Genomic DNA, 12,857 nt, shown 5'->3' on the forward strand with positions numbered 1-12,857 from the left:
AAGGGGTTACAGTAAACTCTTAATTGGTGGCTGCTTGAATGTGTGTGCGAGCCCCTAGTTCACCATGTGTACAGGGAGGGCAAAATAGGGGTGCCTTCCTTTTTGACCCTTCTGTCTAATCTGGTTTGATTGTAAGATCTTCCAGGCAGAGATCGTTACCGCATGGTTGCACATTGTCTGCTGTGCTGGGGACCCTGGTTCCAGTGGTATGTAACAGCCCTCAGCAGCTACTCTCATGTGAATAAAATATGACCAGCAGAGTGGTCTGAGTAATCTATCAAATAACTCCCAGCTCCACCCACCTACAACTCTTCCATATCAATCCTGAGGTTAATTAAAACAATCTAAAGAATGGTAGGGTTAGAGTGATTTTGGTTGAGCACCGAAGATTGATGTAACCTCACAAGCTCCTCGTGCTGTTCCTCCAGGCTTGGGGTTTTACATCCTTGCTGGCTAGACCCCAAAAGACCAGGACTAGGTTTCTAGCTGCTCTGTGGAGGCTATGCCAAACTACAGGTTTAAATATTCATTGCATTCTTCACATGCCAAATCATCTAAATTGGAAAGCAGGAGTCTAAGATTTTGCAAAGCTGCTCTTGCACAAAAAGACCATTAAAAATTCATCGTGACAGAGAAAAAACAACAACATTGCCAGTAGTAGGGAACTTTCTGTTGACTTGGCTAATGCTGTGTGGAGCTAACCCACATTAATCCACTTAAATGGAAGGGTGAGCCTGATCCAGTAAAAGCAATAAATCCTCTTTAGAGCTGACCAGACTCCAGTTGCACTATAGGAGAAGCAGGCTGAATGGCAAACAGTTGGCAGGGGTAACTGGATGGGGCCTGAATTTCCAATGCACCAGACAATTTAACCCACAGCATCCCCTTTCCCTTATACGCGCAAACCAGCTGTGGGTAGGACCACGTCCCAAAGTTCTTGGCGCCAGAGGTGGAATGATAGACTGCAGGATGGGGAAACTCCCTGCCAATACAGAACTGGAAAGATTGAAGTAGCTCTCTGTCATCACAGGGACTGCGTACCTGAGATGCCTGTGTTGGAAGAGTTATCATCCCAGGCAGCTCAAGCAAAAGGGGTGAAATGCAGGGAGCAGAGGAGGACAGAAAAACACCTCATCTGGAGTTGGTGGGGCTCTGCCTTGCCTTGGAGCCAGCTTGCAGATGCTAAGAGACAATGGTCAGCTGCTGCTGCCTTGCTATGGGTGAGGGACTAAGTGGGTTGCTCTTAAACTCCACAGAATTACATCTGAAGCTGAACTGGCTTTGAGAGCAAGTGGATCTGCATGCCTGGGAAGTGGCTGTTACTATCAGAGAGCAATTTTCTCAAGGCTGACCCAAGACATGGAACTAAACCCAAACTGGGTGAATATCTCTGTTTCCTTATTCCTCTGAGAAACTGGGCCTGAATTTAAAACGCTGTTTAACACTTTGAAGCCACCCACAGTTCTGTCTTTGCCTCCCACGCAAGCTCCAAGGAACTGACTCATTCCCACCGTATTTTCAGCTGTGCGTAGATCCTGCTCACAGCTTGGGAAGTTCCCCGTTCAGCCAAGCAAATCAAGTGCACATTGTGACTTGAGTTAGCTGAGCTTGAAAGGGTTTTGCGACACCGACTCACAGCCGACAGTATCTGAAGACATCTGGCCTGCCTTTTAAAGTTGAGTAGGGGCCATATTCTTGAGTCAGATGTATAATTTATGCCTTATCTGCTGTTCTCTGTTCATGATGCTTCCTTATGTTAAATAGCTGTTTGTGAAAACAAGTGACACTGTCATCTGGAAAATGGAAAGAGGTCTGCTCATGAGCAGGCATTCACCTCTCCTGTCCTCTTCCAAGTGGCAAACTCTCATTTCTCTCACCATGGGGACATTGTTTTGGGTTTTGCAGAGCTTTCAAGAGTGAATGATACATACAGCTCTGGATGGTTTGTGACTCAAGAAAGCTTTTCTGCAAGGGGAGACATAGGGTAGTCCCTCTGTCTCTTGCCAGTCTGGTGAGCTGAAATGTTCTTTCCAGTTTGGACTAAAGGCCTGACATCCCTGGATTTCTAGCTCACTAATTCTTTCACTGCTGAGGAGAATAACTCACTTCTTGCTGACATCATGCTGTCCTGCCGCTATGCCGTATCCACTGTGAGTCTTTGAAGCTTCATGCTATGCCTGAACAATTACACCCACGTTTTGACTGGGAAACAGAGACAGATGAAGGCAGTTAGAAGGAGGACGTGGGAGCCTTGCCTTCTATTTTCCTGTTTTTCACACTGAGCTCATTACTGCCATCTTTCCCCCTGCCTGGTAGCAAATTTTCCGGCAAATGTATTGGGGTCACCACTCCCTGCTTCTCTGTAGAAAATAACTCTGGTCTATTTGGGCTCTAGATCACTTCTGCATGCCATTACACCACAGCACAGTCTTTACAGATAAACATTTGCAGGTTGTAAGCACAGTCCTACTCACTACATCATTACAGCAGAGAGGGGGAGTAAACATCCTTTGCAGTACAAAGGAATTGTCAACAAACTCGGAGAGAAGGGGAGAAATATTCAAAGGCACCGTCTATTTTTGGCTTGCTGCCTTTGGTTTCTTTCATGCTACTCACTGAACGTTTGCCCCCTCTGCAAAAATCCAGGGCAAAGGCCTGACTGTTGTCTGCACTATTAACTAATGAAGTCAGGAATTTACCTCTGTCACCACCTGGGAATTGAATAATACAAAACCTAGCTCCTCTGTCCTACTGGCACTGGGCTGAGTTCCATCAGCTTCTGAGGAGCTTTTTGGAGTGCAGAGTCCTGACCTGCTCACAGTGGCTAGTATGAGCTGAGACATGAATAAACAATAAAGGAGATAAAGGAGAGGCTGGGTTGAAAGCAACAGCTGTTTCCTATGGACTCCTGAATAAACTCCAGCTCCTCTTGCTGATGGGCTGGGCTTATGTCGTTGTGCAAAGGAATGAACTGCTCTGGGAATTGCATTCTGATATGAGAGCAGTGGTGTTTGTGTATCACTAAGTATAAAGGGTCTGCTCAAAAACTTTTAAGAAGAAAAATATGTCTACTTAATAATGTATTTATTTCAGGTAGTTCCCAAACTTTTAGCTGTGTTATCTCACTTCAGCTGTGGCTCTAGTAGTAGAATTACACCCAGACTTGCACGTGTAGCTCTTATATGGCAAAGAGCAAAGTCCTTAGCCCAAGATAGCCTTTTGCTGACTCCAGATGTGCTCCTCTGCCATATAACACTTTGGAGGCCCGGTGCTACGTTACATGCCACTCAGTGCTTTTAACATTAATTTCACCAGGAGCAATCCCTTCTCTGTGTAACTAAGCAAAAGGTTTGGCTTGAGCCTGTTGCTATAATGAATTTCTAAAGCTGGGCTTGTGGGAATGACTCCATTAGTTAAGCACGAGCCTCTGCCTCTGCTCTACCCCCAGGAGTTCATATCAAGTTTTGGAGCTTTAGGCATTTACTTAGGTTTTCCACCAGTGGAGCAGAGATGAGCTTGGCCAGAAGTGGATTTTCCTTGTACTTCTGTTGTGTAAGCTCATCCCATTTGTTTGGAAATCAAGCATTTTTCTTTTATAGAGAGGCAGAGGTTTTGGTTATCTCAATAGTACAGCAAGAGATAATTCTGATATCAGATCCAGGGAACAGATAAATGCAACGTATCCTAATGCAACAATGTCCTTTGCAGTTTACTAGTACCAAGTTAGTATATCTGAAAATCCTTTAGAAAGTCTATTCACTTAGGTAATCTCTTAATTTGGGGAAGGCCTGGTCACTTTCATTTATATGTGTAAATCCTCCCACAAATTATTCCAGATTAGCAAATCCCTATCCTCCCTCTCTGTCTCCCAGCTGAAGAAGGGTGGCCACAAATTGCCATTGACACTGTCACTGCAGAGACCTTCCTCACAAAAATAAAGGGAGCCAGCATTTTTAATTTTTCCTTTTTTTTTTTTTTTTTTTTTTTTTTTTTTTTTTTTAAGCAGTGTGTATAACCTGTTTTAAAATGTGAATAAGCAGAACCTGCAGTGGGTCCACTGGTTCATCCCCTCTTCAATATGAGGCACTTGGCTCCAGCTGTGGTGAGAATTGAGGGCAGCTGGGTCTAGTGGACTGTGCTGTGGGCCTCTTTGTGACTCTCTGGGGTGGCTGCAGGGTACCTGGGCTGCTGGCAAACCGGCCACCTTAGGAGAACAGAGCATACCAGCCCCATCTCCCCAGTGAACAGAGAAATGGAGCTGTGACTCCATCCAGGTTGTCTGTATCTTCCTTTTTTTATACGGGGAAGGGTAGGTAAAATCCCTGGGAAAGTGAAATCTACAGGCAATCAAGCCTTAAAACTTCCATTTGTATACTTGAAATAAGTAATACCTTGCCCTAGAGCAAACCTAAACATATAAAAACACAAACCTACTAAATTTCTAATGCTGTTTCTGAAGTCAGTGTGTTTAATATTCAATATTAGTTAGAACTCAAGTCAATCCCTTCAGTATTTCCTTTTTGATTTCTCTTTTCTATTTTTCACCAAGTCTTGCCCATCTCAACTGCTTTCCTGAGGCTCTTTTTTGTTTATCCTGCACAACTTCCTTCCTTCCTTCAAGTCCAGACCCCCTTGATCCCCTGGGACTTTGTATGATAGCTAGGCACTAATCATGTACTTCTGCCCCAGAAGCACAGATAGGGCCTTCCTCCCCCTGCTTCCAGTCAAAGGAGGATGTAAGGCATAATGGTAATCTTAAACAACACTGCTATTCATTGTTTGAGAGATCTGGGAAATATCCTTGAATTCAGCTTGCTAAATTAGCTGCTTCTTGAGTAACCCACAGCTGCTGCGTATCTGTCCCATTACATTTTACAAAAATGCAGCAGTTCTCATTACGTATGATATTCTCTAAACATATGGACCTTCCACTAGTTTATGACTCTGTGTAGCTCTGTTGCCATGAATGTACACACAGAAACATTTTCTTTTGTACTTAAAAAAAAAAAAAAACAAAAAAAAAAAAAAAACCACCAACAATTCTTGAAAATAGATTAAAGACAGGCATTTGCAATTACTCAGATGGAGCAAAGATGTTGGAGTGCTTCAGAATACAGCCTTTGTCAGGAGCCAATACTTAGATTAAAATGTTGCTTCTGGCAGTAAAAGTGTAACTACCAGTGGTTTTTAAGCTTCATCCTGCCTGTTGTGCACATGAACATCTCCCTTAAGTTGGCAGGCATCGCTCTGTGCTTGCAAATCTTGAAAATCAGATGGACCATCAGTGTAAGGTGATGCTTAACTGTCTATATGAGGCAATGACATGGGTTTGGATTTGGTCTTGTGTGTTTGCTCCTTCACATTGATTTACAGTGGAATTTGGTTTGCAAGAAATTGTATTTCTGGTGTTACTGTGTTTACACTTCCTACTCTTTGATAACTTCTCTGTATGTGCAGGGAACTTAAGCAAATCTTGAAGAGGAACGTTTCTGTGTCTCCTCCCTCTTGTGCAGTTTTCTAGGCTTTGTCCTTCAGAATGAAGCAGCATCCTTGAGGAAAACCCAAACTTCCATCTTTACTGTGTTCCTTGTGACATAGCTGGTTCCAACAGGGAGTAACTGAAGTATCAAGAACTTTAGCTAAAAAATGCACTGCTGAACAAGTGGAAATTTTCCTCGTACCCCTAGAACTCTGTTCAATGCCTCTGATCCTATTCAGGGTTATTTCATCGACTTCAGGAGGATCTGACCAGGGATGAGATCCACTGCACTCTAAACCTTGGGAGAAGTGCCACGCATTTTTTGTCACATGACACAAAACAAGGGATAACAAACTACATCCTCTGTAGTGCATCCTTGGGCTGTGCTTCATTGTGTGGTCACCAGCAAGGGACAGCGAGTGTCTCTGTCACATAGGTCTTGACTGTGTTATTATGGTTAGTAAGCCAGTGGTATCCATCTCATCGCCTTCCTTCCCTCTGTTCCTGGTCATCTCTTGTCCCTCTTTGTTGTGGTGCAGGATTCATTTGGTGTGTTCTGTTACCCCCTAAAGCTATAATGGTTCGGTCCTGGGATCCCCCTCTCCCCCTCCCCTGGAACGCCTCCCTCTGAGAGTGTGAAGTTGTTGTCTCCTCCCCTGTTTCCCTGGTTACCTTCTGTCAATCCCTCCCCAAGTTCCTGTCCATCACCCACTGTCTCCTTCCCACATTCCAGAAAGTTCTCCCCTCTTCAGTGGGTGATTGGATCGGGAACAAGGGTCCCTCCCTGTCACATTCCCTATTGGCTAGCCGGCATGTTTCTCATGAGTTTGTTCACTCCCTAGTTCTCCCTCATTGGTTAATGTGTCATGTTTCTGCCCCCTTTATAAGCTGCTGTATTCCTGCCTCGTGGTCCCTTCTGGGCTGGCTCCCCTAGAGACAGTAAAAGCTCTGGATTTTACCCCTGAGGAGGGTCCCTCCTTTCTTTCTTCCGCTTTGCCTGTCTGCTGCTTGCTGCTGCCCCTTGCTGAGGCGCTCCCGGGACGCCCCCGGCGCATCTGGGAAGTGCCCCCCCCCACCAGCTGTCGGCTGCGGTGCCTTCGGCTCAGCCGGTGCAACCTCCCCCCCTTCCCGGGGGAGTAGAGAGACTCGGACAACAGCGCGGCACCTCTTCTGTTTTACTCATCTTTGCTCCTTTTATAGCAAAGACGACCCCTCAAAAACATCCACCGGAGTACAGGTACAGCCTGATTTGCTTCTGTATCTGAGCCTTCCTGAAACACACATTTATAGCCAACCCCTGCTTAGCGCTTTGGAGCTGCAGGAGAGGAGGATCATCTCTCTCCAGCAGGAGCTACAGAGCAATTGGAGAGGGAATGTATGCAAGCCTGGGGGAGCTTCCAGTTCTAGGGGCTCTAAGGTACCACTTCCATGTTGGTGCATTTGGGAGCGTGTGTAATGGATCCCTAGGAGCTGGTCAGCTATGGGCAAGGAGCTGACAAGCCCTGCAAATCAGAGCTGTGAAGACACAGTTACACAGTTGTGGGCCCTTGAAGCCAGCCAGGTGCTTCATCCTCTGTTACAAGGAGATGTCTCCTCCTCATCAGGATGCACAGGCAGGAACTCTGCAAGAGAGGCCCTTCTCACGAAATAGAGGAAGAGGGTTTGGGTTTCCTTTCAGTGGCCTCTAAATCATTTGTCCAGAACAGAGAGCTGTCTCTTCCTGGAAATACTTAGGCTCATTCCTTTAGAAGTCATCTATGATTGTGTTAGTATTTGTGCATAAATGAATATTAATGGTGAATGTGGTCTGACTACTGGGCCCATTTCCTCCCACAGCTGTTTTTGTGAGAGACCTGATGCAAAAACATCTTGTGCACACATCTTCCAGCCTGGCTCCTCCACAGGCGAGCTAGATGGAGAATGCTTTGCTGGTTGTGGTTTAGGCACGGACGCAGCACATAGCTGCTCAGTGCTGTCAGGGTCTCAACAGATCTGCATTCACCTCACAGCAGACATTTAGGTACCAAGGGAACTTGTGTTTTAACTGGAAAAAAGCTTATGTGCCAAAGGCCTCCTGTTACAGGGGAGGTTGCAGCTGAACAGAGGTTTGGAGGGGCTTAATGCTGGAGTTGGCTGCTCCAGCTGGCAAGAAAAGCCCACCCACAGCTTAGGTGGTACCAGCACCTGAAATCAAGTATTGAAACACCTGCATTATAGCCCTTTTATTTTATTTGGATACGATTCTGTGCAGTTCTACTTTTATTGGTTTTTTGTGGATTTATCCTAAAGATAGTGCTGGGAGTGAACCTGGGATTCCTGCAGAAAAAGATGATCCCAGAGATAACAGGTTCTGAGAAGAAATTCTCCAAATGCCCCATTTTTTAATCATTAAATGAGTATATCCTTACAGATGTAGATTGATTTAAGTAGGGAAAGGGATTTGCTGTATGACTCATATGTCTGAAGTATTGCTACTCATTTTTTGATGTAAAACCCTCTCAACTGCTTGCAAATGAGCTACAAAGGAGTCCTGTGCTCGGAAACTCTTGAGCAAGTGATTTTGGCTTCGAACACTTGAAGAGGTTGTTTGCAGATGATGCACATGCTGACCACTTCTGTTGAGAAGCCCAATTCAGAGTATACAGCAGGCAAAAAGGCTCCCATTGCCCCAAATTAGTCACAAATAACTTGCCTTACTCTAGGTTTTAAACACATGATCCAGTTACAACTTAAGCCTATCAATATGAAATAAATATTCCCACCTTTGGTTATTTTCTTGGTGTGGAAATCAGCTCACAGCCTCATGCCCAGCAACGAGCCTGTGTTTTGTGTTCCTGTTGCAGAAGAGGAAGGGGGACACAGGAAGGCTTGTTGGGGAAACAGGCAGCTTGAAAACCTTTCTTTCAGCCCAAACTGGAAGCAGAGCAGCCCATGGAGATACTGTCACAGATCCAAGCAGGCTGGGGTTAAACGGTTTCCTCAGCTTTTCTTCCTAAATCAATTTGAATATTCTTGGCAAGCTCTGTTACTATGCACGGTGGGCAGCTGTGATTCAAGCAGGGAATTTTTTTCCCCTTTCTACTGTCCCAGTCTTCCTGTCTTGTGCAGATGTGATCCTTTCCCTCTGTCTGCCTAACAGCTAATTATTTTACCAGATGAGCCAATAGTCTGAAGAAAACAGATCATGCATATTCTTGAAAGCAGCAACTGTGTTACAATGTCGGGGGGATGGGTAATTAAAAAAATAAGGAGTCACTTCCTTCTGACCCATTCTACTTCTTAAGAAAACCTCCAGAAATAGCAAGCATTCTGATTTACAAGATCCTACCTCCCAAGTTAGTACCCCCCGCACTGAACAGCAGAACCTTGCACTATGCTTTTTGGGAAAGCAGGGAAAAAGATAGTTTGAATATGTAAGATGTCCAGCTAACAGCTCTGCAATCTATGGCAACCCAAAAACATACACACCCCTTTAACTGCGAGAATGTGGACAAGAGTGCATCAGCTGCTCCCCAGAAACTGCCTGGGTGTTGCTGCACTCACTGAAACTTCATTCCTAATCCAAATTATGCTTTTCTGATTAAAATCTTTAGTACTAGGCTCTGGAAAGGGCAGAACTCTGCTTCTCATGTTTGGTGGTTACACTAAAGGGGGCTTTTCTGGTGGGGTACATATTTGGGCTTTGTAGCTCACTGCAAAGCTCTAAACCAGTGTCTGCCTCTGTGTCCCAGGTGTGAGCTGCGAGCTACCAGGGAGCACCATGACCACGCAGGTGTGTTTTACAGCCTGCAGACTGTGCTTTGAGAATGCCTACGGTATTGGGTTACACAGGCAGGACAGGCAGGGGAACGCTGCGTTTCCAAATCCCACAGAAGCTCAGCACCTGTTGCTTGCTGGAGCACCACTGCGATAGAAGCTGAAGTGTGTGGTCCTGCTGAGCCCTGCCTGCTGTCTGCCTTCCTCTCACTCCAGCACCTCAAGAACAGCAGGTCAGCACTGTTGGCCGTGGAAAGGCTGGCATGTCCCTTGTATTTGGGGGACCCTGGTTTAAGCAGTGAGGGGCTTGGTGTTTTGCCAGGGCAGCAGTAGCATATGAATGCCGAGAGGCAGGAAGGAGGGCTCCAAAGGAAGTCACGAGGCTCAAGGTCAGGTAGGCACTGTCTGGTACTTCTTGAAAAAGTTAAATTAGAGCCTAAAGTGCGAATCATTGTTGCATTTGGCAGGATAAGGGTTTTTACAGAGGTCTACTATTGCTGGAGCAAAAACTGCAGGGTCTTGAATCACAGGAAAATGCCACCACTTTTTTTGGCAGGCAGCTACTTTTCCTCGGTGGAAGAATGGAAGAATCATGCTTCAGTATAGCATAAAACCAAGGCCTACCCCTAAAACAACATCCACACCAAGGGACCAAGTGGTCTGGTTATTTTATCTTTAAAATTCTGCACAAGCAAACATAAAAGGTGACCCATACTGCTCTGAAGGCCAGCACCGGCTGCCTTCCTGGATAACCTCGGTCAATGAATCCTCCTTCATTTTGAGCTGTAGCTTAAAAGTTGAGGTGCTTACTTTTGACTACGCAGACAGTCTTGAAACTAAGCTTCTTGCCTCAATCCCTGCAGCAGGATGGAGAGAACTCTGTCCATCCTCGACAGTCTCATTCACTTCTCAAGGAACACGTGACTTTGCTGACAACAATGGAATAAGAGCCAGAAGAACGAATTTTCCTCATTTTTTTGTTGCCATTTTAAGAGTGGATAACCATTTAATTAGTTTTCACCCTCTGGGGCTGTAAGTTCTTGTATAATTAGATAATGAGCAATTATCATTACTGCACTTTGTTCTCACATGGCACTACGTGGATTCCAGCAGTGACCACATTTCAAAGGCTCATGTTCCAGGTTATTACCTAGTAATGCTATTAGAAGCCCTAATACCTCTCTTACAAGAAGACTTTAGAGGGGACAAATCTACCAGTTATTACAGGTGCTAACATAAATCCCACCTGCTCTTACTGGGTTTGTCCCACATGATTTATGCCAATACCCACTACAACAGGAAAACCCTAAAATACTCCAGGGAGATTATGTGGTTGGGTTCTTCCCGAAATACCGCCTTTCATGTCCTTAATGCCACCCTTGCTTTTCCTGCTTTGGCAGGCAAAGCCAAAATCAGGGTTACACAGAGTGGTTTAGAACAGAAAGTTCCAGGCCAACCCAAAGGTTTCAATTTGGAGTAGCCCCCAGAAGTGCTGCTGTGCTAAGAAAAGTGCCTGATGGTAGTCAGGACTTACAGGATCTACTTGCACTGAGGCCAACAACTGGCAATTAATTAATTTGTTAAAATGCCTGGCGAGATGTAAAATGGGCACGTGGTGAGAACATGCATGCAAGAGGAAGATCTTGAAACCACTTAGGCTTTAGGGCAAACAAAAACCAGATGGGAGATGGGTGCAGAGATTAAAAGATGTAGGCAAGGGGCCCATATCTGTCATTATTCCTCCAGCTACAGTTTAATTACTACTCCTAGGCTTTGGGAACAGAGGGTTTTTTTAATAATAACTTTTTAAAAAACATATGTGAAGGAACATGAGTTCTGCAGCTGAAGATGGCCCTTAGTACCGTCCCAAGTATCTGCTAAGACTCTTAATATGCTCTACTCATGACCCAGAACAGAAACTGTTTCCCTGATCTTCAATGTTAAGGTTGCTTTCAAAAGGAAAAACAAAATTTAAAAGAAAACCAAATGAGAAACAAAGCCCCATGCTGCCTCTCATCTCTGAACTTCTCCTTTTTCCAGCAGCACCACAACAGAATTCTGCATGGGGCACAAAGAAGGCAAGAAGCTCTTCTCCAGCTGTTTGGGCAATAGGCAGATGTGCACAGAAATCTTGTGTTGTGCAGCTGTTAGTTGGTTCAGTGGGCTGCAGCACCAGCTTACAGGAAGGTAAGCAAGTTAAATGGAGGATGTTATTAAAGAGCTATTTTCATGTTGTAATGCAGTGAAGGTAAGAAGGAAAATCAGCAGCCTCTTCTGCATGGAAGAGTTTTTTTTTTCTTGAGGCCTATAATGGCAAAGTTGCAGTGGCTTACAGCACCAGGACAACAAACCAACCCAACAGGAAGGAACAAGCATGACATAGCAGCAAATAAAGCAAAATTTTAGCCGAAATACTTGCTCAAAAAATCCAAATCCATTTTCTCTAATACCATTCTTAATTAGAATGTAGAAGCAGATATACTTGGATTAAAAAAAAACAAACAAACAAACAAAAAAAAAAAACAAAAAACAAAAAAAAAAAAAGACTTTTTAAAGAAAAGGATGGACCCATCTGTCCCTTAACAAAACTCCACACCAAACCAAACCCCCACTTCAAAAAACAAACTAGATCTAGAAAGTAGATCTTCCACAGTTTGGGAACAGCTAATGGCACTTGTTTGTGGAAAACAGCTGAAGTGCCCACAGGGAGGAATTCACTATTGAAAAAGTTGACTAGCAAATGTCGACTGAGCCGTATTTAGTCCTTTCCACACAAAAGCCATGTCAAGCAAAACAAGCGAAAGGGGAGGAGCAGGGACCATGAACTAGTACTGAGCAGAGGTACAGCCAGATGTATTTATTTTTTCCCAAGAATGCACAGTGATGAAACACAAATTTAGGGTTAAGGATGGCCTTATTTTTTTTTTTCCTATTAAAATCCTGTCTATCTGCATCTGTCCCTAAGATGACAAGTGTTTGACCCAGCCACTGAGGCAGATGCATCCAGAGCCAAACTGCACACAGTGGCTCCATCTAAGAAAAGCAAAGCCATTATCCTACCATGAACAAGATGCCTGGGGAACATTCCTCCAGCCCAGCATGTGCAATGAGCTGGGGGAAGAAGCTGGTTGAGTTCATTTCAAAAGCCAAATAAATGCACCGTGAGTGGGGGACCAGTTACTAATCCACCCCAGTCCTTCTAAACACAAAAGGTCAACCCCACATGCACTTCTTCTATCAGTTAAAATCAGGGATGCAGGTGAAATACCACATGAAGTCACAATGCCAAGGAGGCTTTTCCTAAACAGGGTATCATTATATGGCTTCTAGGCTGATGGTCAATACAAGTTGAGGGCCCTCCCCATTTTGCAGTATGGAGGTTGAACTAGAAAAAGATTCCTCTCCAAGGATAAGGATTTTTTTCTTTTTAAAGAAAAGGATGGAGGGAGTGGAGTATTGGCTAAAGGATGGAGTATGACAGCAATCAGTAGACAATGCGTTATTTTGTCATGTCAGATTTCCTCAGCAAAAGCAGCTCATGATGGTTTTGTGATGGAAGTTAAGTTAGAGAAAAACTGACAGAACTGTGATTTCCCAAAGGAAACAAAGCAAACATAATCTA

The sequence above is a fragment of the Pyrgilauda ruficollis genome, unplaced genomic scaffold (genome assembly GCF_017590135.1).
Source record: "Pyrgilauda ruficollis isolate IOZ18807 unplaced genomic scaffold, ASM1759013v1 scaffold4, whole genome shotgun sequence".
NCBI lineage: Eukaryota > Metazoa > Chordata > Aves > Passeriformes > Passeridae > Pyrgilauda > Pyrgilauda ruficollis.